At 33.2% G+C, this 21,456-nt stretch overlaps 1 long non-coding RNA gene across 1 annotated transcript in view; it reads right to left on the bottom strand.

The window, feature by feature from the left end:
* Positions 1–21,456, bottom strand: part of LOC123616355 (uncharacterized) — a 154,385-nt gene that overhangs the window by 69,768 nt on the left and 63,161 nt on the right. Inside the window, exons 3-5 of the long non-coding RNA XR_012502489.1 lie at positions 16,836–16,956; positions 15,104–15,164; positions 3,305–3,476 (exon numbers count right to left, since the gene is read on the bottom strand). This is a non-coding gene — a long non-coding RNA (uncharacterized LOC123616355). The remainder of the gene's footprint in view (positions 1–3,304; positions 3,477–15,103; positions 15,165–16,835; positions 16,957–21,456) is intronic.

Below are 21,456 nucleotides of genomic sequence, written 5' to 3'. Positions count from 1 at the left end.
TTCTATCATGACCTTACTGTAGAGCTTTCTTTCTAAAATACTGTCTGTAGAAATATTAACTACAGCTTGATTCACATCAAAATTATTCTTGCTACAAGATACTGTTACTAATTAAGCATTATCCAGTATGTGGCTTTTACAAATGAAGTAATTACTAAGAATGGCTCTGTGCAGTACTGGAGTTCTCCCCATCCTCAGTGTTCATCATATCCAAGTTACTCCAAGACCCTTGTTCTATCTCTTGTCCACATCCAGACAGACTCTATTCCTAGGGAAGTTTGTTATTTTCCATTCTCATCATCATCAAAAGCATCTTTGCCTTTTTTTCCTACTTTCATTTGTTCTCATAAACTCTTAAAAAATACTTCAATTTAAAATGGATTTTAGACAAATAAATTTACTACTCAACTTGCAGGGGAAAATGACAAAAAAAATCCTCATATTTTGAATATTTTTTATGATTGATTGATGATAGACATGACCCTTGACTACCCTGAAAGCAACATTTTAATATTTCTCAGCTTTATTTCAAATGCAGCTGGTTTATGATATATACAGTACCATTCAAAGACTCAGATTAGTCTTTTGGAGATGAAGAGATTTTAAGCATCATGGTTTCACTATGGTCCAAAAATAGAAGGCCATGAGAAATTAATAGGATGACACTGAGAAATGTGATAATTTAAGCCGGGTCATGCCATACCTGCAATTTTTAATGTAACTGGAATCTCATTTTGGACTTAACTTTCTCTGTACACTGCTAGGATTTTAGGCATTTATGAACATATATGGAAATCTGATGGGACTACCCTCATGGAATTTTATTCATATGGAGGCAAAGATTTCCTGGGATATGCATCTATTTTTGCAGTCTAGACATCTGGAACTGTGTGTCTGAAAACTAATGAGATGGCCTTACATAAGTCTTTTTTTTTTTTAATCAAGATATAGTTGGTTTACAATGTTGTGTTAATTTCTGGTGTACTATATAGTGATTCAGTTATAAATATATATATTCCTTTTCATATTCTTTTTCATTATAGGCTATTACAAGTTATTGAATATATTTCCCTGTGCTATATACAGCAGGACTTTATTTTTTAATCTATTTATATACAGTAGTTAGTATCTGCAAATCCCAAACTCCCAGTTTATCCCTCCACCGCACCCCTTTCTTCCCTGGCAACCATGTTTGTTTTTTATGTCTGTGAGTCTGTCTCTGTTTTGTAAATAAGTTCATTTGTGTCATTTTTTTTAGATTCTCAGGGTTCCCACATAGCTCTAGGTATAGTTTGTTATTGTCTCCTAAATCATGCCTTTCAATTATGGACATTTTGTCTTCTCACTAAATTTTACAGGTGCAATAATAATAAGAGATATTTATTATGTGCTTATTTTATGCCAGTTACTGTGCTAAGTTCTTTGAACACATAATAACATTCACAATCATGTGAGCCCACATTTTCACATATAAGTAAGGATCAGATATCTTGAAAGATAAGTTGCTAAGTTTTCAACTCTGGGGCTCAAAACTAGCATTCTCTAACTTCAAATCCATGTTCTTTTTCACTTTATTATATGTTAAATACCACATTACTTATTAAAAATGTTACATACATAAGCATAAGGTTCTCATACTCATTTCTTAAATGCAATTGCTCATTCTAAAAAAAAATCTATTAACTAACCTGCTTCATCAATTAAGCCAAGTTTTGATAACACAGAATAATAATTAAGAAAAAATGAAAATAATAATAACAAAAGATTTCCTGCCATGCTCTAGTAACTCTGAGGCAAAGAGAAATATCCAAAAATTTCTGGAAAAAATTCCAGTGACAAAATCTCCTCCATCTTCTTTTTCTTTATTTCTACTGCTTTATGCTGCTAAGTTCTATATTCTTCAAGTTGACTGTGCTTTTGGCAATTCACAGTTAGAACAGATATTCAATAAAAACAACTTTATGGAAAGGATCTTCAAACATTACAATAAAAGCAAGTTTTTTTTTTAAATTTCATTGAAACTTAGTGTGCACAACAGAGACAATTTAGATAGGAGAGGACTCTGACAATAAAGTGTTTATTTAATTCAACACATGCTATATAACAGTTTAGTTTCTTATCCTGACATAACAATCGTCAGTAGAAGAGGATCTGGGTTGATGGGGACTTGATTGTTTGGTAACAGTGATAAAGATTAAATACAGGAACTAGCTTAATTAAGAGAAAGAGAGAAGAAATATACTTATCCTGCTATATTCTGTGAAATCTTCTGTCAAAGCCACAGAAAATGTAAAATAATTCTTCCTCTGTAGAAAGATGAGAATATGGCGCATGTGGAACTCAATCAATATACAGCAGGGGATCATGGAACCCAGAGTTGGAGATAATCTTACCTCTTGGCATAAAGTACATTTTGAAGGGTATGACACAAGAGTGCCTTTAAATAATCATGTCATGAAAATAATATTTCATTTAACCATTTTAATTTTTCTCCTTTCTGAAAAATTTCTTTATAGAGTTATTATGTTGACCAAATACATCTTAATTTTAGCAAGGGCACATCATAGTGAAGATGACAAATGGCTTATAAATATTAATGAGATCATATAATATTTACCCTCCAAAATTAATTACCAGTGTTTTCTGAGAAACTTGAAGAAATGAAACAAAGTAAATATTATCATAGTAATTTTTTTTAATAGCATGAAACACATCTTTTCCTCCATAAATTTCAAGAAAATGGCTGTGGACTTTTGTCAAACATGGTTATTTCTATGAATGCCTTTAAGTAATCTATTTTGCACACATAAGCAGTAGACATTAAAGCAGAATACAAATTATTGTTTCTAGCTAGAGATGTTGAATACTTATTTCTTATAAAAATTTTATATTATAAAATCTGATTATGTTTTTGTTACTCTTTAAACAGACATATAATTTAGTATCTGAGGAAAGCATATACCAACATAAACATGTATCTTGGCAAATTTTACCTATTTATTGCTATCACACATTTTATCAGACAATGCACATAGTGGTGTGCTTATAACTTCGAGTTTTAATGTCAAAACATAAACTCTTTTATTTATTTAATGTATGAGTATTATTTGTGGTATAGTGTTTAAGACTTTGCTAAAACATCTTGGCAATATAATTTATTGAAACTGAGGATAAGGAAATAACTATTATCAACAGGTGGCACTTACCCTGAGCCATAGAGTTTACCTGTTTTGTGACTAGCCACCAGAAAACACAATTTAGCTTTGTTTTAAGGAAAGGTTAATTTAGTAGCAACTACACTTACCTTTCTCTGAGAAGCCCAGTGGTTGATACAATCCTACATCACGCTGTTCAGCAAATGAAAGCATCTTTTTTATATGATCACAGGGAATGAGGCTCCGCTTGTTCACCACGAGTCCAGGAATGCTGAAGTACTTTTCTGAATAGGCTTGGCAAGCGTGGATACCTGGGGAAAGCTAAAAAGAAAAATTCAAGTAAAAGAAGATGCAAAACCAAGTCTTTTCTGATGATTCAAAAACCTTTGTACCAGTTGAGGGTATAGGGTGAGAAATATTTATTCTTTGGGATTCATGAGGGCTGGCCTGAGCCAGAGCTATAGCAATAATGAAGCCATATGTCACCCAACACTTATACAAGCATGGTTTAATGCTATAATCTGGGAGAAAATTAGCAGACATAAGTTAAACTTTTTATATTTTTTAAAAAAGATGTATATTTCAAAGACTTTATAGCCTACTTATAAGCTTCATGTACTGCCATCCAGCCATCGTGAAGAAAAAAAGAAATCTTTCATGCAACATTTTACTCTTTCAAAGCATTGCAAGCATAAAATCCAAATAGCTTTACCAAACTCTGGGATATTTCTCTTCATTCTTTGTTGAAAAAAGAAATCAAGTTACAGGCAGCAGAGATAATCAACAAGGAATCATCTGTGAATTTAAATTTACTTAAATTTAAATTTATTATGCCACTTAAATCTCCCAGCCTGTGTTTAGCAACACACAAAACAACAATTTGCAATGGTTACTGAAATTTGCATTTTTATATTCGTTCATCAAAATTGAGGCTAAATTTTAAATAAAGTTTCAAAATCCTTCACTTTTAAAATAAGAGTCCATGGCTCCTGGAATTTTAATATTCTCTTAGGACCCATTCAGATAATTTCTGGAGGGGCTTCTAGAATGAAAAAGGAGGCTGGAAGAGCTGCTGTTCCTGGTCGATAGTCACAGTAGGATTATGATCGCCCCTCAGTCCTTAGCTTGCTGATTTCCTCAGGTGAACTTCATAACTGTTTACATCTATCATAGGCTGAGGTAATTTTAAGCTATTATATCTTTTCCTCCAGTTTTTTTTTTTGTTCAAAATAAGGAACTAAGAGACTGCTCAACTCTATGAGATACTTTGTAAGGACTCATACATAAGGTATTTATTTTCTGAGGGATATTTCTAGTCATGGGGAGGGAATGCCCTAAAACTAGGCACACATTTTTGTCCCCCAATTCTTGCGATTTGCTACACGTTTCCTGAATTTACCCAGTGCTTCTGCTTAAAATGTGTCCCCCCTCTTCAACCTACTCCCACACCTATAAAACCTACCTAACTCTGTATGTTTTACGGACATGTAGTTAGGTTTTGTAGGTTTGTAGACTTTAGATAAATGATACCATATTGTATGTATTCTTCTATCATACTGTGTTTTTGTGATTTAGCCATGCTAACTAGAGAAGGGTTGATACGTTAATTTTTATCACTGTATATTATTCTTTTAGATGCTTATAATTCAGGGTATTTACTTATTTTTTTCTAGTGATAGTCATTAGGATTATTTCTAGTTGTTTTTTTTTTTTTTTTGCTATTAAATACGAAGTTGCAATGCACATTCTTGATGATGTAATATGCTATTCATGGCATCAGTTTCTCTAGGATTTTGTGGGTGCAAAGTATATATGTATTTTAACTCTACTGGAGACTGCCACACTGAATTTTTAAAGTACGTGCACAAAGTCCATAGCCATTAGTAGTATGTAATTGTTTCTTTTGGTCTACATCCTCATCACCATAGTTATCTTGGCAAACTCCATAAGCATCCCTGTTAGAATTTTAAAAAAAGATCACTGAATATTTTAATCAATTACATAACAGATATACTCATGGCAGTGGGTCTTCCTGTTCAGGTATGTGATCTGTCTCTATTTATTTTGGTCTAATTTCTATAAGCATAGTTTCTATAAATGTCTCATGAAGATTTTTAGGTTGCTAGCATTGAGAAATGCAGTTGGCTTTGGTATATTAATTTTGAGCCACTTGGTGAATTGCCTGATGAATCATAATGATTTTTTTGCTAAATTCTTGTGGTATCCTATGTAGGAAATTATTTAATTTGTGACTAATATTAATTTAGTTTCTTTTCAAATATTTAAATATTTCCTTATATTTTAAAATCTGTTTTAGTCAACAAAATCTTGAACAATGGCCATTTTTTTCTCATTTACTATTTTTTTAAAAAAGCTTCAAATGTTTTGCCATTACTTTGATATCAGTAATAGATACCATTTAATGTGTTAGGGATCCATTCTATTTCTAGTTAGAAAGTATTTTAAAAATAAAGTGGAATATGTATATTCATTTATGACTGAAGCATTATGTTATACACCAAAATTGATATATTTGTAAACTGATTATACTTCAACATACAAACATACATACATACACACACACACACACACATACACAAAAATAAATAAATAAAATAAAGTGGTTTTGAAGTTTTTAAATGCTTCTAACGTGTGGTGTTCCTTCAATTTGCTAATGTGGGAAATTAGGTAAACAAAATCTCCTCCCAACTGAAGCAGTATTCTCTTTTGGAATAAACTCAAATGGGTATTTTTTGCATCCAAATGAATGAATGAGATTGATTATCTCATCTTCATCTGATTTTGATAACACAGTTGTATATCTTAGAAAACAAAATGATAGTGTTCTCTTTTTATTTTCTCTGGCAAAGTTTGTAAATAATATGAGTTATGTTTATAGAAATTACCCATTTATTGGTAGTTTGGTGAACTAAACTTTAAACTATCTAAAACTTATTTGTTGGATATTTTAAGATGTATTCAATTTCTTTAATTTGTTATAAATCTTTTCAAGCTACTTATGAGTCACTTTTGAAAGCTATGTTTTTCTTGGAATTGATTATTTTTTCTAAGTAAAATATTTTGACACAATAGCGTTCAAAATTTTCTATTTTCTTTATAATCTCTCCTCTGTCATTTTCCCTTTATTATTATTATTATTTGTTTCTTTTTTTCTTGATAATCTTTTATGAAAATAAATTTTATTTACTGTTCTCCATTGAACATCAACAGGGCCAATATGAAATAAGTCTTTGTTCATTAATTAATAAATCTTGAAATTGTAAACAGTTTTAATTATAAAATTTGATTCAAAATTATTAAATAGTAAAATTTTATAGACCATCCGGCATATAATAAATTTGATCATGTAGAGTCTTCCAAAGATAGTAAAGATGATTCAAAAAAAAAAAAAAAGGTGAAGAAAGAAACTTTTTAAGTGAGATAATTATTAAAGATTAGAGAGAAGAAGACTTTTTAAATGATCATTTCCAGAGTTCATTCTGTTTTAGAATGACTCCCAGAGTAACTTGAATAAATTAAGGACAGAAGTTATAATTAACTATGGCTCACCCACATGTTTTATCTTAATTGAGCAGTCTGGATATAGACAATTAAATAATGGAAAGAGATTTATTAATTTGAGTGCTGTTAACAAAGTAGAAGTATTTTATTATTTTCCTATTATCACACATTTGCTCTCAAGGTAAACACAAACTGTTTATAGATCAAATTTTGCCATTTACCCCAACCTTCTGTGTCACTTTTCTATTTGTAAAAAGGGAAAAATAAGGGATAAAACTGACTTCTCCGGTTTTTGAGACTATCATTTAGCTCTAATGTATAGGTCTTATAGAATCCCCTGTATGTAATACATACAGAGTATGTGTCACTTATTATTACTAATATTGTTGGCAGAGATGTGATTTGTTGCAGTCAGTATGGCTCCTTCTGAATTATGGCAAAGCTGTGCTGACCTTTTTAAAAATTCCTAGTGATGAACAATGAGAAGAGAAAGTCTCAGGTTTCAGGGTCACATTCCAACATGATTGGTATGATGACAAGGAAAGACTTGGCCTGACTGTAACCAGGATGCACACGCTAGGTAGGTAATAGCCACCCTTCTCCTCTTCACATATGCACCTGCCACTACTGTCTGATTCATGTAACAACTTAAACTAAACCTTGATCACTATCCAAACTCTCATCACACAACTATTCCTACTGTGGGGAAGAAAACTGTAATACATTCCTAAAAGAAAACCCCCTGCATTATGTACCTGGAGTAGTGTATGGCATTCATTGACTGAATAAATGAATTAAGACAGTAGAAATCAGACAAAACAGAAAACGTCTGTTAAGTGGTTTTAACAAATGCAGAAAGTTTGCAGAGGAAGGTCCACATTGTCAAATACTGTAGTAAAACTGGACAATATTATTTTGATTCTGACATTAATAGGAATTCCTATTTCTTTATTTATAATCTTCATGCATTTTTTTCTCCTTGCCTTATTTCACTGAATAGGATCTCTAATAAATGCCAGACAGAAACAGAGTAGGCATTTCTTCCCAATCTTGGGGAGATGTCAAGTGCTTTAGTGTTAGGTGCGATATTAGTTGGAGATTTTATTTTTATTGTTTTAATGGGAACTCTGTTAGGTTGATGGAGTTTCCCTCCCCTTAATTCCTAGTTTGGAGATTTTTTAAAATTCATGATTAGTTGTTGAGTATTTTAAAATGCTTTTTCTTTACCTATTGAGATAATCATACAGTTTTAAAATTTTTGTTAAAATGGCAAATTTCATGGATTAATTTTTGATTAAACTAACTTGTATTTGTGGGATAAAACACACATCACACGTGGCCATGTGTGGCATTTTTTAATATATTGTTGTATTTGATTTGCTAATGTTTTATTAATCGTATTAATGATTCTTGTTTCTGTTTTTAAGAAGGATATTAGGATGTAGTTTATTTTTCTTATAATTTTATTTTCTGGTTTTGGTTTCAGAATACTACTTGTCTAATGAGTTCCTAAGTATTTCCTCTTTCTCTGTTTTTGGAAAGAGTTTGCACAGAATCAGCATTATCCCTTCCTTACATCTTTGGTGTCATTAGAAGAGAAGCTTTAGGCTTGAAGCTTCCTTTGTAGGACAGTTTTAAATTACTTATTCAAGTTCCTTAATTACACTTAAGTTTTTTTATTTCTTTGTTCATCAGTTTTATGACTCATGTATTTCAAAGAATTTGTCCATTTTATCTAATTTGCAGAATGACAGAGGCCCATTAACATCTTAAACTTGGAATATTACTGACTTCAAATTCTGTCTTATGATGGTGACACTCAGTGTAATCCCCGAATGACAGAATGATGTCTCTCTAGCATGTGACTTTCTGTAGCACTGTCATCCTTCCTGGCTGCCTGCATCTCCCTTCCTTATTCATCTTCTGCCTCTGCATCTTTTAAGATTATGCTCAAAATTTACCTTATTTTTAAAGATTCACTGACTCAGCTCACACTCAGTATTCCCAGTAATGGTGCCCCCACTCTTTAATGAATTACTTCTTCATTTTATTTTTTATTAAAAATAGTCAATGAATATTACATGCCAAGCACTGTGCTCAATGTTGAGTATACAGTGAGATATCAAGCAAATTAGGTCCCTGTCTTCTTAAAACTTTAGCATCCACTAAATAAGTTAGACAACAAGCAAGTAAACAGCAGATTTGCTGCAGAGAAAAAAACTGTACTGAGATTTTGAGATAAAAGTGCTACTGGATCTGAAAATGTCCAGATAAGTAAGTATTTCAGTGGAGGGATACTATGTTCAAAGAATGCAGTATATGGGAGGTGTGAAGGAAAAACAATGTGGGGAGGGTTTTAAAAGTAAAGTTGGAAATTCAAGCAGTTCTTAATACTCTTTTGACTCAGTTCTTAAGACCATTTGTTGCCTGAATTTCGGTTTTATCTATTGAAGAACTAGGAAATGGTGTATGAATAAGTATATGAATTTTTTTCATTTTCTACATAAAACAGAGAGGAGGAATGTTACATTAATAATGACAATGTAAACACAGAAGTACAACTATTCGGTGAACATCTATTTCAGCAGTCTAATTCATAAATACTTTCCCATTTTACTAAAGATATGCTGACACCACAACAGAAGAAAATCATTCTGAGAAAATGTTTATTTTATTGAACTACCTCATTTGGGTGATTTTATTTCTGTCCCATAGAGCTACTAGGCTTATGCATTCATTTGGATGTTTCTAAAGCCATTGTTTCAAATCTTTTAAAAATTATTTTGGAATGAAAAATTGAATGAGGAATTCATAAAGAAATTAAAAAACCCATGTATAAGGATTCATACACTTCAGATAGACATGTTAAATAATATAAGGCATGGAGATCATAAATAAATAAGGTAATTTATAAAGATCACTGTGGAATAATAAAACTGTATAGTCTTGAGTGATTTTGACATATTCTTTCTACATTTATCTTATTATATATGCACACTGCTCATTAAAGTAAAATCTTCACCAAATGACTAAATCAGTCTCTTATTGTCAAATATATGTGTTAGGGATATACATGTCTTTTTTATTATTATTATACTAATATTTTAGCTCAACTAAGGTGAATGTTTTCTAGTCAGTGACTACATTTTGCTCATTTCTGCGTACATCAAAATTTCTGAGATAACAATGTTATCCTCAAAGATCTCCAACAATCTTTTCTTAATTTAAATGAACTAAAATCTGAGATATTGCTACTTATCACCAATATTGACTTTTTTCATTTTGTTTTACCTTCCAGGTAAGCAGACAATTCTATTTCTGAGTTTTCATTCAGCTGGGACCATGTGACTGGTTCTACCTATTAGGTAGCAGGTGTTTGTTACATCTGCCACCTCTCGGCTTAAGCATCTAATTCCACAGCCTCTCTTCCTATTGTGTCATTTCATGCCAGAGCAGCAGAGGTGACATCTTCTTGATGGTAAAGCTACAAGATGACACAACTTCTGTTGGCCCAAGTCCCTAAAGTTCTGTGTGGAACAGAGCTCTGTACAAACTTTCATGTGGTAGACAGTAGAAATGCTAACTATGACCACTTCAGGAGTTCCAGATCAGCAATCTAGCAAGTTAGGGAATTTTTCTATAATAATTCCTTGAATTTAGTAAACTCACCAAGCATCAGATTCTCTTCTTGCTAGTGTCTCCTGGGAGAATTCATTATTCTTATTTTTTATGAGAAGATAATATATGTCCTTAATTAAGTGTACAAAATAACAACTTCCATAATAACTTTATGATTTACACCTTCATTGCTCTTTTTTTTTTGTTCTTAGATCTTTCATCTCAGATTTTTTCAATGTTCTGTACTATGTTCTCTTTCTCAGCTATTTCATTCCATTTACCTCCCTGTACTCAAATCTTTTTTTCTCCTCCTCTTGTTCCAACTTCACTAAATCTAATTAACTGATGTTCTTTATTCTTCTGGCCACGAAATAAATACATTCCTAAAAATCAATCTGCAGTCTGTTAATTGGTCCTATAATTTCTCCCATGGGGACAAGTTTTTCCTCACTATTCCAACTCTCATCTCATTAAGGAAGACTCCCAGTATATGTATTTGATACTGACCTATTTCCTCTAAGTCTTATATTTTCAGCTACCTGCTGGCATTTACTCTATTTTTAAAATACACCTTTTTTTCTAACTTCAGCCATAATGGAATTGTCACTCATCTTTGGCTGAGCCCCGTATTGGATTCCCCATATATCATCACTCTCTAAGGCCTATTTAAACACATCTTTCAATTATTTAAAAAAAAAATCAAACTCTACTTCTAATTCTTACATCTATTTCTTCTTTTGTGCATTATAAACACCATAATCCATGTGTTCATAAATTGATACCTTGACTGACAAGCCAAAAATAAAGCACTTTCTTCATGTTAGGCCTCCAAGTTAATCCGCCCAACACACTAATGCCAGGGTAGTCTTCCTAAAATATCATGTGAGCAGATCATTCTTCTTTCAACATTTCTTAGTTGCTCCCTAATGATAACAGGGTACTGTTCATATTCTTTATACAGTAGCATTTTCAAGATTAGAAGTCAAAACCTAGTCTATAATTTTTCATTCTTGCTGTCTTATCTCCTTTGAAACAAAATATCTGATCTAAACAGCACATGTGTCACTGTATTGCATCCATGCACTGGTCTCGTTATGTTCCCGTTTTTCATGTTTTTCCCCAAAATTCAGATGTTATCCATTCTCAGAATGTATCTCAAGGACTCCCTGAAACAGGAGGACTCTTTGTTCTAGGATAGGATGGACTTAGGGAAAAATAAAAAACCAAAAAACTCATTTACTTGCTGTGCCTTTTTTCTAGGTTTTTAGACTTGGGTATACCTTTGTCTCCCTCATTATAAGCTCACTGAGAAGAGAAAGTGAGGCTTAAGCACACTGCTATCTCTTAGAGCAGTGTCCAACAGAAATACAATGTGAGCCACATTTATAATTTAAAATTTTCTAGATGCCACATTAAAAAATAATAAGAAACTCTAACTCCATTATTACTAATAATTGATTATTTAAATTTTCTGATAGTTTTTACACTCATTTTACATTGAAAATTAAAATATTTTGCGTAATAAATCATTATGAAATGTTTAAAATCATTATTATTTTAAAATGGTTCAACTCACCATAAATTTTGGTACGTACTTGTCTAACTAGGTTATAAATAAACTTCTTTCTCTTGGAATTTCAAGTGTAGCTTATTCATATGCAAGTGCAAAATGTTTAAAAATGTCTACATCATAGGATAAATTTTTTAGGTCACAAACTGATAACTTTTCTTCATAAATATGCAAGTGTTTTGAGACAAAAGATACCCAAAGTATTAATTATACAGTATCTCCCCTATTACAAATGACTCTTCCCAAGAAAAGTACTTGCAATTTTTCAAATTTGAATCAATTGATTTTTGATAACATAAAAAATGTTTTATATTCTAAGCATTCTTTGGTGGCTTAATTGTAAGTCTTACTTTTTGTAAACTATATATATATATATATGCCTTTTTTCATAATTTTCTAACAAAATTGCTTTAACTGAAATAATTATTTTACTATCTATCTAAAATATTCTCATTTTTCTTTTGTTTGGTTTTTCAAAAATCCAAGACATCAATTCTACAGCTGGTCAAAGTTACCAAATCAGAACCTGTTAAATCATTAAAAAATTATTTGTTGGACATTTAGTTCCTATTTCGGATGGTAATGTCATCAGTTCTTTTTTCGACAATAGAGAGAATACTTTTTATCATATCCACTATCTATTTGCTAAAAATGTCTCTTAAAATTATTCACTTTAATGTTTTTTATTTTTTTCAAAACAAACATTTTATTTTGCCCTTCTAGAGCAATTTGCAATTGCCATTCATTGTGAACTTTATGACAGCAAACTAGTTTCTGCATCTCCACTTGATTGTACACCAGCAGTATGCCTCCACTTTAAATTTGTCCATATTTATTAAACTAGAAAAATACTTTAATTATAATTAAAATAACACATATTTCAATTTAATTACCATTACAATTTACCTAAGTATGACTAACTCATGGTACAATATTCAAATGAACACACAGAATTTAATTGCTGTGTAGAAAAAAAATGCATTGAAAATGAATCAATCCATTGATATAATAAGTTGAGTTCATTTGTAATGAGTTAATGCGTAATAACAGAAATGAGTACTACAATATAATAATAGCTGTCATGATGCAATGGTTAAAGTGAAAAAGTATTTCTACAAACACTAAAGCTGTGTTTAATAAAAAAACATGCTGCTTTGATTTTTAATTAATTTGATTTTAAATTAATGTAAAAAAAATTTTAAGGTTTAAAATTCAGTTCTTTGATTACATTAGCTATATTTCAAGTGCTCAACAGCCACTTGGAGCTCTGGTGGCTACCATACTGGACACAGTCTTAGAGCTGCTAACAAAGTGATTTTCATGAGTAGTATTTGATTAATTGCATTTAAGGGGACTAACTATAGAAAAAAAAGTGGAGATGTCCAAAGGTTGATGATTTAAAGACATGGTTTCTGTAGCAGCATGTACATTTGCTACTGGATATTAAGTATTTGAGCAGAATAGTGGGTAAATTTAAAAGATTTTTTTGTTTTGTTTTGCTTTTAAGTGCCTGCTTTAAGCTCTGTTTTCCAGCCAAAAATAATAATTGAAAGACATTCTAAATAAATGAGTCTGTAACAGATGCTGTGAGCCAAACACTGTGTTAAAAGTCATATATTTTATGTCTTGTAATCATCTAATTTGGACAACGGATCTATGTAAAGTTCTTCTCTTTATTTGTAATGTTTCTCCATAGCATTTCTAGTCAAATGGTGGCATGGAAATACATACATCTGGTTTCTATTTACAACTCTGTCATGAACCACTTGTATTAGTTTGGAGGAATCATTTGAAATTGATTCTCACTGTGTTGACTGTCACTACTGTGACACAAAACCAAAAATTAGTTATATATGGCAAGATAGTGCCTTCCCTTCTGTATCATAAACAAGTGGTCACTTCTGAACAAGGATAAAAAAACACACAGGAAACAAAATTGACTGGGCTGTACTAACACATAGCTAAATTTTGACCTCTGCTCTATAAAGTAAACCTGAAAAAAAGGTCACATGGGATCTCTGAAGGCATGTTCCTTAAATAAGGTGAAATACATTGTTTTCTGTTGTTCTCTACAGTATCACCTGAATTTGTATGCCAATAATTTAAAAAGAAGAGGAAGTTTTAAAAACAGCAATAATTAATCCAAAACCAGATAAGACCATCCAGGTGCCAAACTACACTTCTGCAATACCAATACACAAGGACACAGCGACAATTACGTGAATGTCGCTAGTTACACATTATCTATCAAATTCCCTACCAATGTTCTTCTAAGGCTTTGTGGTCAGGAGTTTGAAACTGTGGTTGCTCATAGACTGTGATCCTGGTTCCAACTCTATCACCTAACATCACATTCCACCATTTTACACAAGAGTTTGTGATTGCAAAAACTTTGATTAGCGAATGAAGGCCTTACTCTCTTTTCAGAGGGAAAAAATGACATCACATTTCAACTTACAAAACAGTTTTGCAATTCTTATAGAGGAAATCATGGGTTTTAGTGGCAAGAGCACTGCTGGGAATTAGAAAGCTTTGCTTCTGGTCCTGGCCTCATTGATGACATGCTGTTTGGCATTAACATCAAACGTCCCACTGCCTCAACTTGCTCATGTGTGTAATGAGTTCTTCTGTTACACCACTGGCGTTTACTTTACAGGGGTGATATGAGAATTAATTGGGGGGAGTCTTTAATTGGCTTAGTGCTGCTCTAAGAACTATATTTAAAAATAAAGAAACCAAAGTTATTTAGTAGTTAAAGTGCTTCCTAAATATCTTCAGATGTAATACTTTTGATTTAATGGTCTCCAAAAGGAGCAATGAAAATTCAACCCCTCTCCTCTTGGAGTCCAGGAATAACCATGTAGCTCCAGCATTAATATAGTGATATGTTTTCCACAGGCAAACTACTATTCAGCTTACTTCTCCTACAGCGACACAGGATGAAAGGTACGCATCTGTTCTTCTACAGTGAAATGAAAGTATCCCTATTAACCAAGCAAATGACTAGATGAGAATTGTTCTCAAGGGATAAAAAACAACACCTTGCTTTGCTGGAAGTCCTAGTGCAGATGGTGAAAACTCTGTAGTGCTTGAAATTCTCTGTTTAAACATGACATGTTAGGAGTGCATGCTTTTTGAAAACAATAAAAACACAGATTAGAATGATAATTTTAGTGTAATATACAAGCCTTTGATTTATTTGGTATCAATGTTATAATCAAAAGTATTCAGCACTCACCATCAGTCATCTCTGTCTGGTATGGTCTCCCCAGTCATCTCTTGTTTAAATGGAACACATCCTGCAGTAGTAGAATCATTAGGAAGCCATTATTTCCAGAGATATTGTATGTTCAAAATTGTTTCTCTGTAGGCTTTTGATTTAAAAGAAAAGGCAGCTAATTATAAAATCCTTGGCTCATAACTTTTTTCCTTGAGTATCATTAAGTACAGTTCCATGTTTATTAATGGTGAATATTAGTTTCCAAAAATCTGATGGGAATCTCATTTTGTTTATATGTGGTATGAACCTGGGTATAAAAATATGTAGGCAGCTGGAGCCAATTTTCTAATTATTTTTTCAAAAAATGTGCTCAGTTGAATGTTTTTTGAATTTCTGTGTGTCTGAAAAAAAGTATTCTAGTGTCATGATATGGCCAAGTGTTTAAGATTCATTCTAAGGGACATTTTGCTATTTCTAAGCATTTCTGGAAAATAAATACAAAAACTTCTAGAGTCTAATGGCATTTGGAAAATTTGTTACAAGGGAAAAGAGACCAAGTTATAAGTCTGACCTATCAAGGAGCTGTTTACTGTTAGAGATAAAAGAAAATTAACAGCATAGTGTGATATTTATTCCAAATAACTGTTGTTTTTTTCTAAATAGGTTATCCCAGAAATTAAAACATGAATACTTATCAAAGGCATATGCTAATCAAAAACTTTATCCTTCTTGATAGTACAAGGACTATTAAATATTTTAATTAACTCTTTTTTTCTTACTATAGCACATGCCATCATTGTTCTGCTCATATCACCAGCCCCTCGCATTCTGCCTGATGATTGAAGGGCAGGCCAGAAGTGTTCAGGAGCTGATATATTCTAGGAGGACCCTTCAAACATGGACTAATAGGAGCTGGAAAATTTCCTAGATCTCTCACCTCTCTGAAATCCTGATGCACATTTTGCTGCTTCCTAGATTTCCCCAACAGATCTGAACTGCCATTGCCCACAGTGATAACTTACTTTATGACATTTTCTTGTCTTCCCTCACTCATTTCCTGTGATATTGTTTTCCAACCTCACCTTCCAAACTACCTGTACTCATAAATTCATGTCCAAGACTGCTTTCGGGGGAACTCAAAGGGAAGAGCTGCTACCAGAAGTGGTCCTAGGAAACAGACCCTTTAGGATAGAATCTTAGAATCAGTTCACTCACATGACAGATGACAAGATGGACCCTATGACTTGGGGTGACTGAGAATGACTGGGATGCCCGATGGCCCAATAACCCAAAGTGAACTGGGATGGAGATGAGCAAAAAGGATGGACTGAGTTATGCATCACACTGAGCATGAAAAGACATGGATAAACTGGTAAATATACAAGAATCATGAAACCAGCTCACTGCTGTTAACTGCCATTGAAACTTTAAGAAAATGACAGGCCCATGGTAGTCAATTATTAACTCAAGACATGGTGTGGAAACCAGAAGGTCTTCATGTCAGTATCTAATTGGCCTTTCATTTCCAGCAGCAGGGAACAGACTATGCTGAAAATTGAGTCCAGGAATAATTGTGAGATTAAAAAAATTCAAAAGAAAGCCAAATTAGAAGGTCTGACAAGGTCATATCATCTGACTCCTGTGATAGAGCCAGGGTACCAAATTGCCTTGCATCCTCTGGGCCAGCAGAAGTGGCCCCACCCCCCTTCCTAGAGGAGAGGTCGTTCTCGAGACCATGAAAATGCCTCACCTTCAGCAGACGGTCGTGTTGCTTGTCTTCTTCCAGATCTGCCCGTATCTCCCCTCGTGGCTTCTAATTGGAGGAGTAAGATCAAGACTTGGCCCAGCCTGACTGGGAAGTGCTTCTTCGGCTGTAGAAGGAAAGAGATCATTCACCAAAAGATCTGTGGGTCTTAGCTCACAGAGACCACGGAGGGCTGGGAGAACATGCGTGGCCACGGACCAAACGCGTTACAGTGCAGTGGAACACGGGTCATTTTAGGGAAACACCAATTTTACAGTTCGTGAAGGATTTTGTCACATTAATTAAATACAGAGTTGATTAAGTTCCCAGCTGTCATTCCTCAATTAGCTTACCTCAGTCTAAAACATTTCTTATTCTCTTTTATGCTCTCCAAGGCTGTCAAGGTCTGTTTTGCTCCAGCTATTCTGTGTTACTTTATCTTGCCCAAAGCTTAGAAACTGATTAATCTCTAAGGGAGGTTATATTTTATCTGGGTCTTAAATAATTCATTCTGTTTCATAGCTCATCTTCATTTACTCATTGTCATCCACATCTAACTCAAGGCAGTCACCATTACTCTGCTCCTAGAAATTATCTGAACATTTTACACTCTTAACCAATTTCCAACAATTGAGAGTTGAAGATAAACTTGTTTCAAAATTTCATTGATAATCTTTTATTTGGGTAATTTTGGGTGATTTTCTAAACTGTGTGTGTCATCATCCATTCTGAGGGGGAAAATACTTCTTTTAAAATTGAATTTCATACTTGCTACTGGAAATTAAATAATTAATCATCAGTATATTTCCTAAACATCAAAATGACTACATTAAAATTTCAAAAGATACATACATACATATATATATATATATATATGTATATCTGAATCCTACTTTTGTTTCAATTCCAGTATTATCCAGAATAAATCAGAAAGGAAAAAAAACACTCTGTTTTGATGCTCACATTAGATGTTCTGGCAACATCTTTCATCCAACATGTAAATGTGCCAGAAAAATCACCTGTGTACCATGATCCAAAAATTGAATCTTAGGGAAAAAAATTTTAATTATGCTGCCTTAAATGTAAGAATATAATTTTGCCTTTATTATTACTAAAATGTTACTTTAAATAATAAAACAAAAAATCCTGTTGGAATATTAATTACCAATTATTTAGAAGCTTTCTGTAATTATCCTTTTGTAATAAACATTTTATTTTTTGTATTTCAATCACAAGTTTATTACTTGAGAGTTTGTTTCTAATATAAAGCATTGACTCTTGTAAATTTTCTTGAAAATTTTGTTTTAGATTTTTTAAGGATAGTATCCTAAATCTTAACATAAAACTCTGCTATTTTGTTAAATTAATAAGTAGTGTTTTCTACTAATCATATAACTTTCAAAAAAAGGTTATTTAGTCTTTAACACTGTATCACTTGTGGGAGCCCATGACTGGGTTAACAAATTGTAACAGATCCCAGCCACTTGTCTCCTTAAAGAAGAACAAATGTGCTTAGTAACGCTTTGCTTGCATAGTTGAGGTTTTAGATAGCACTGTGCTCCTTGCAGAGCAACAACCCAGGCCCTCGGCTATAAACACTGGGCGTGCCTGTTAGATAGTCTTCTATCCCCAAGTCTTTAACATATCTATAAGAACTTATCTTGTTCCCCTCTTCCCATGACTTCCCTAAAGATAAACTGTAGGCCCGCAAAGGAACCAGTCTTGGGCTGGAATGGTAAACAAGTTATAAAAAGCTGCAGACTCAGAGGTGAGAAAGCTGGTTAGCCAATGGCGGGTAAGATCCCCAGAGCGGGGCAACCTAGGACAGGCACAGCCGCCTGAGTCCAAGAAAAATGTTGTTAAGCAGCTGCTTCTCAGACGTTCCGCCCTGACAAGCTGTAAGGCTCGCTGATGCCAGCACGAACATGATTTACCAAAACATAAAGGGTCTTCTGACCTTGAGCCAGACTCTACAATCTTGATCCCACCTTGTCTTTCCCTAAATTCCTGCATTCCATCACACAACATTTACTGTGTACAGTCAGTGATTCTCCTTTGACTGTACACAGTAAATGTGGGGGCATTTGAGAGTTTCGTGGAGTTGGCTCCCGACTCCCTCTTGCTCTCTTGACTTTTTCCACAGAATCTCGAGTAATTCATTCCATCTCAGTGGGACTTCTGCTGGCCAGAACCCACAACTAGTGACGAACCCATAATCACTAAATTAAGTAAGTGTATTTTCTTTGAGAGTGGGACAAGAGAATATAAAGGTAACAAATGCAGGCTACTGCTTGCTGATACACAGAAATAATTTCCACGCAAAAAATATTCTCTGAAAATATATATAGTTTTGTAATATTTACTCTAAATATTTATAGTATATGTTCTCTATTCTAAAGACTGAAATTTCCTCTTAGTCATAAAATTTGAAGGAATTAATATGCTCAATCACCATCATTTAATGGTTAAATTTGTATAACCATGAAAATCTTTCCTTTTTCTCTATTTTGACCTTCTAGAGATCAAATGCATTCCCTACCTACTTTGGGATACAAATGTATATTGTATCTTATTTAATCTTTAAAATGATGTATGTAAAGTGATTAAATTATTCCTATTCTATATGGAGTGAAACTGAAGTTCAGAAAGCTAAGTAAGATTAGGTTAACCATTATTAAACTGGTAGATAATGGTTTTGTTGAATGTCTCTATGACAATGGTTGGACCTATTGTTAGTTGGGTAGATGTTGAAGAACACATTTACTTTTTAATAAATTGTGAACATCATAAGATAGAAACGAGATGTGATAAACAGATTGGAGAAAATTGAGATGTCTTAAAAACTTCTTTTTCGACAATGTGTCAGACTTCAAATTGAATGCCTGAATGCTTTAGGAACTGGAAAACAAATATAAAAATTCACAGTCAATATTTGTATTCATATGTCCCCCAAAATGCCCTACTTTAAGAGAATACATGTCACACACAACAAAGACAAAGATATAGCCCTACTTCTCACAAGAGGGTAGAGAAAAATTGTCAGGTGTCTAGGAGGCCCTCTTGCAGGAAGGTATTTCCAGGCAGGCCACCAGAAAATGGTGGGGGAAAAATATCTGACCAAAATAATCAAGATACATTTTACAGCATGTTTCTTAAATTGTCAAGGTGTCAATAATAAGGCAAGATGATGATGGGAAAAATTGGAAGCTAAGAGGAGAAACATTGATCCTGAAAAATCCTGAGACTTCTGTCAATTCTTATTTGACTGACTTACTTTGATTGCCTTACCTTATTCTCCAGAAAATTCAAATATCTATCCTCACACTCTTAGGCAGGAAGATATTAATCTTCTCTTCTTTTGGTCACAGAAAGACCTATATGTAAGGAACAATTTGTTGAAGACAACATGCATCTATAACATTTCCATGACTCTCCAAGAGAGAACACAGGAAATACCATCCTTTAATGAAAGAGTGAACCACTACAAAAGGATAGCTATAGAAAACTTTTAAGGAAAATATGTCACAGTATCAACCAAATTTGATAATTTTTTAACCATCAGGATTTTAAGATTAAGTTTCAGACTATTATAAAAGATGCTGTTATAAAACACTAAGAAGAATGTCATTATGAACCAGTGAAACAGACAAAACACAATACCTATTTTATTTCCCTTTTTGCTAATGGAAAGAATGCACAGCAACTCAAAGTCCTCAGAAACACTGAAACTTTTTAATAACTTGTATTTCACACTAGCTACAGAGTTCAGTACAAAAACTCTTGAAATCTATGAAGAATTCGTTCTAATAAAGTTGGAGCTACAAGAGGAGGTAAAAATTCAGAGAAACTGTGAGACTTTATTTTTCATTTTTGAAATCACTGTAAAATAATTCCAGTTGGAGAGGTCAGTGTGATCCTTGAAAATTGAAAAGTGCAGTTCTCACAGAGAGGGAACACAGTGGATTTTATACAAGACACTGGAGCCTAGAAACCCAAAAAAGAATGGGTAGTGAATACTTGGAAAGAGAAACTATTGAAGACTAGGAGTCTGCCAGCATTTCCTTATTTTCTGTTTTTGAATGTAACACAACTGGAAAATCAGATAAATACTATAGACTATTGAATTAATTAGCTATTTTTACATAATAATCCATCAAATATATCATTGCTTTAAAAAAGAATCATATATTTAGTTCCCTTTGGATCAATAACTTAGGCTGAGCGTGCTTTAATGGCTCATCTGGGCTCCCCTGAACCCTCCTACATGTCCAAGAGTCAACTTGACACCAGCTGTTCTAGGATGGTATCAACAGGACAAGTGGGTCAACTGGCATAAATGGACATAAAGAGGATGTTGCATCTCTTCAACATGTTTCTCACATTCCTCAGAGGACTACACTGGGGATATGCCTAGAGTGAAAGTCTTGGTGCAAGAGCAGCAGTTTGTAAGCCACTGGGCATCCCATCTGCTGGCCTCAATAAGCCAAACCATTCATATGACTGAACCCACAATCAAAAAGTGGTTCAGACTATCCACTCACAATGAAAGAATTAATACTGGGTCATCAATATAATTTCTCGGTCACAGTCCACTCTCTAGCCACACACTGTCATGTGTAAAGGAGGC

Source organism: Camelus bactrianus, chromosome 26 (assembly GCF_048773025.1).
Source record: "Camelus bactrianus isolate YW-2024 breed Bactrian camel chromosome 26, ASM4877302v1, whole genome shotgun sequence".
NCBI classification, from domain to species: Eukaryota; Metazoa; Chordata; class Mammalia; order Artiodactyla; family Camelidae; genus Camelus; species Camelus bactrianus.
The sequence above is the reverse complement of the archived record's forward strand: the minus strand, read 5'-3'. Positions and strand labels throughout refer to the sequence as shown.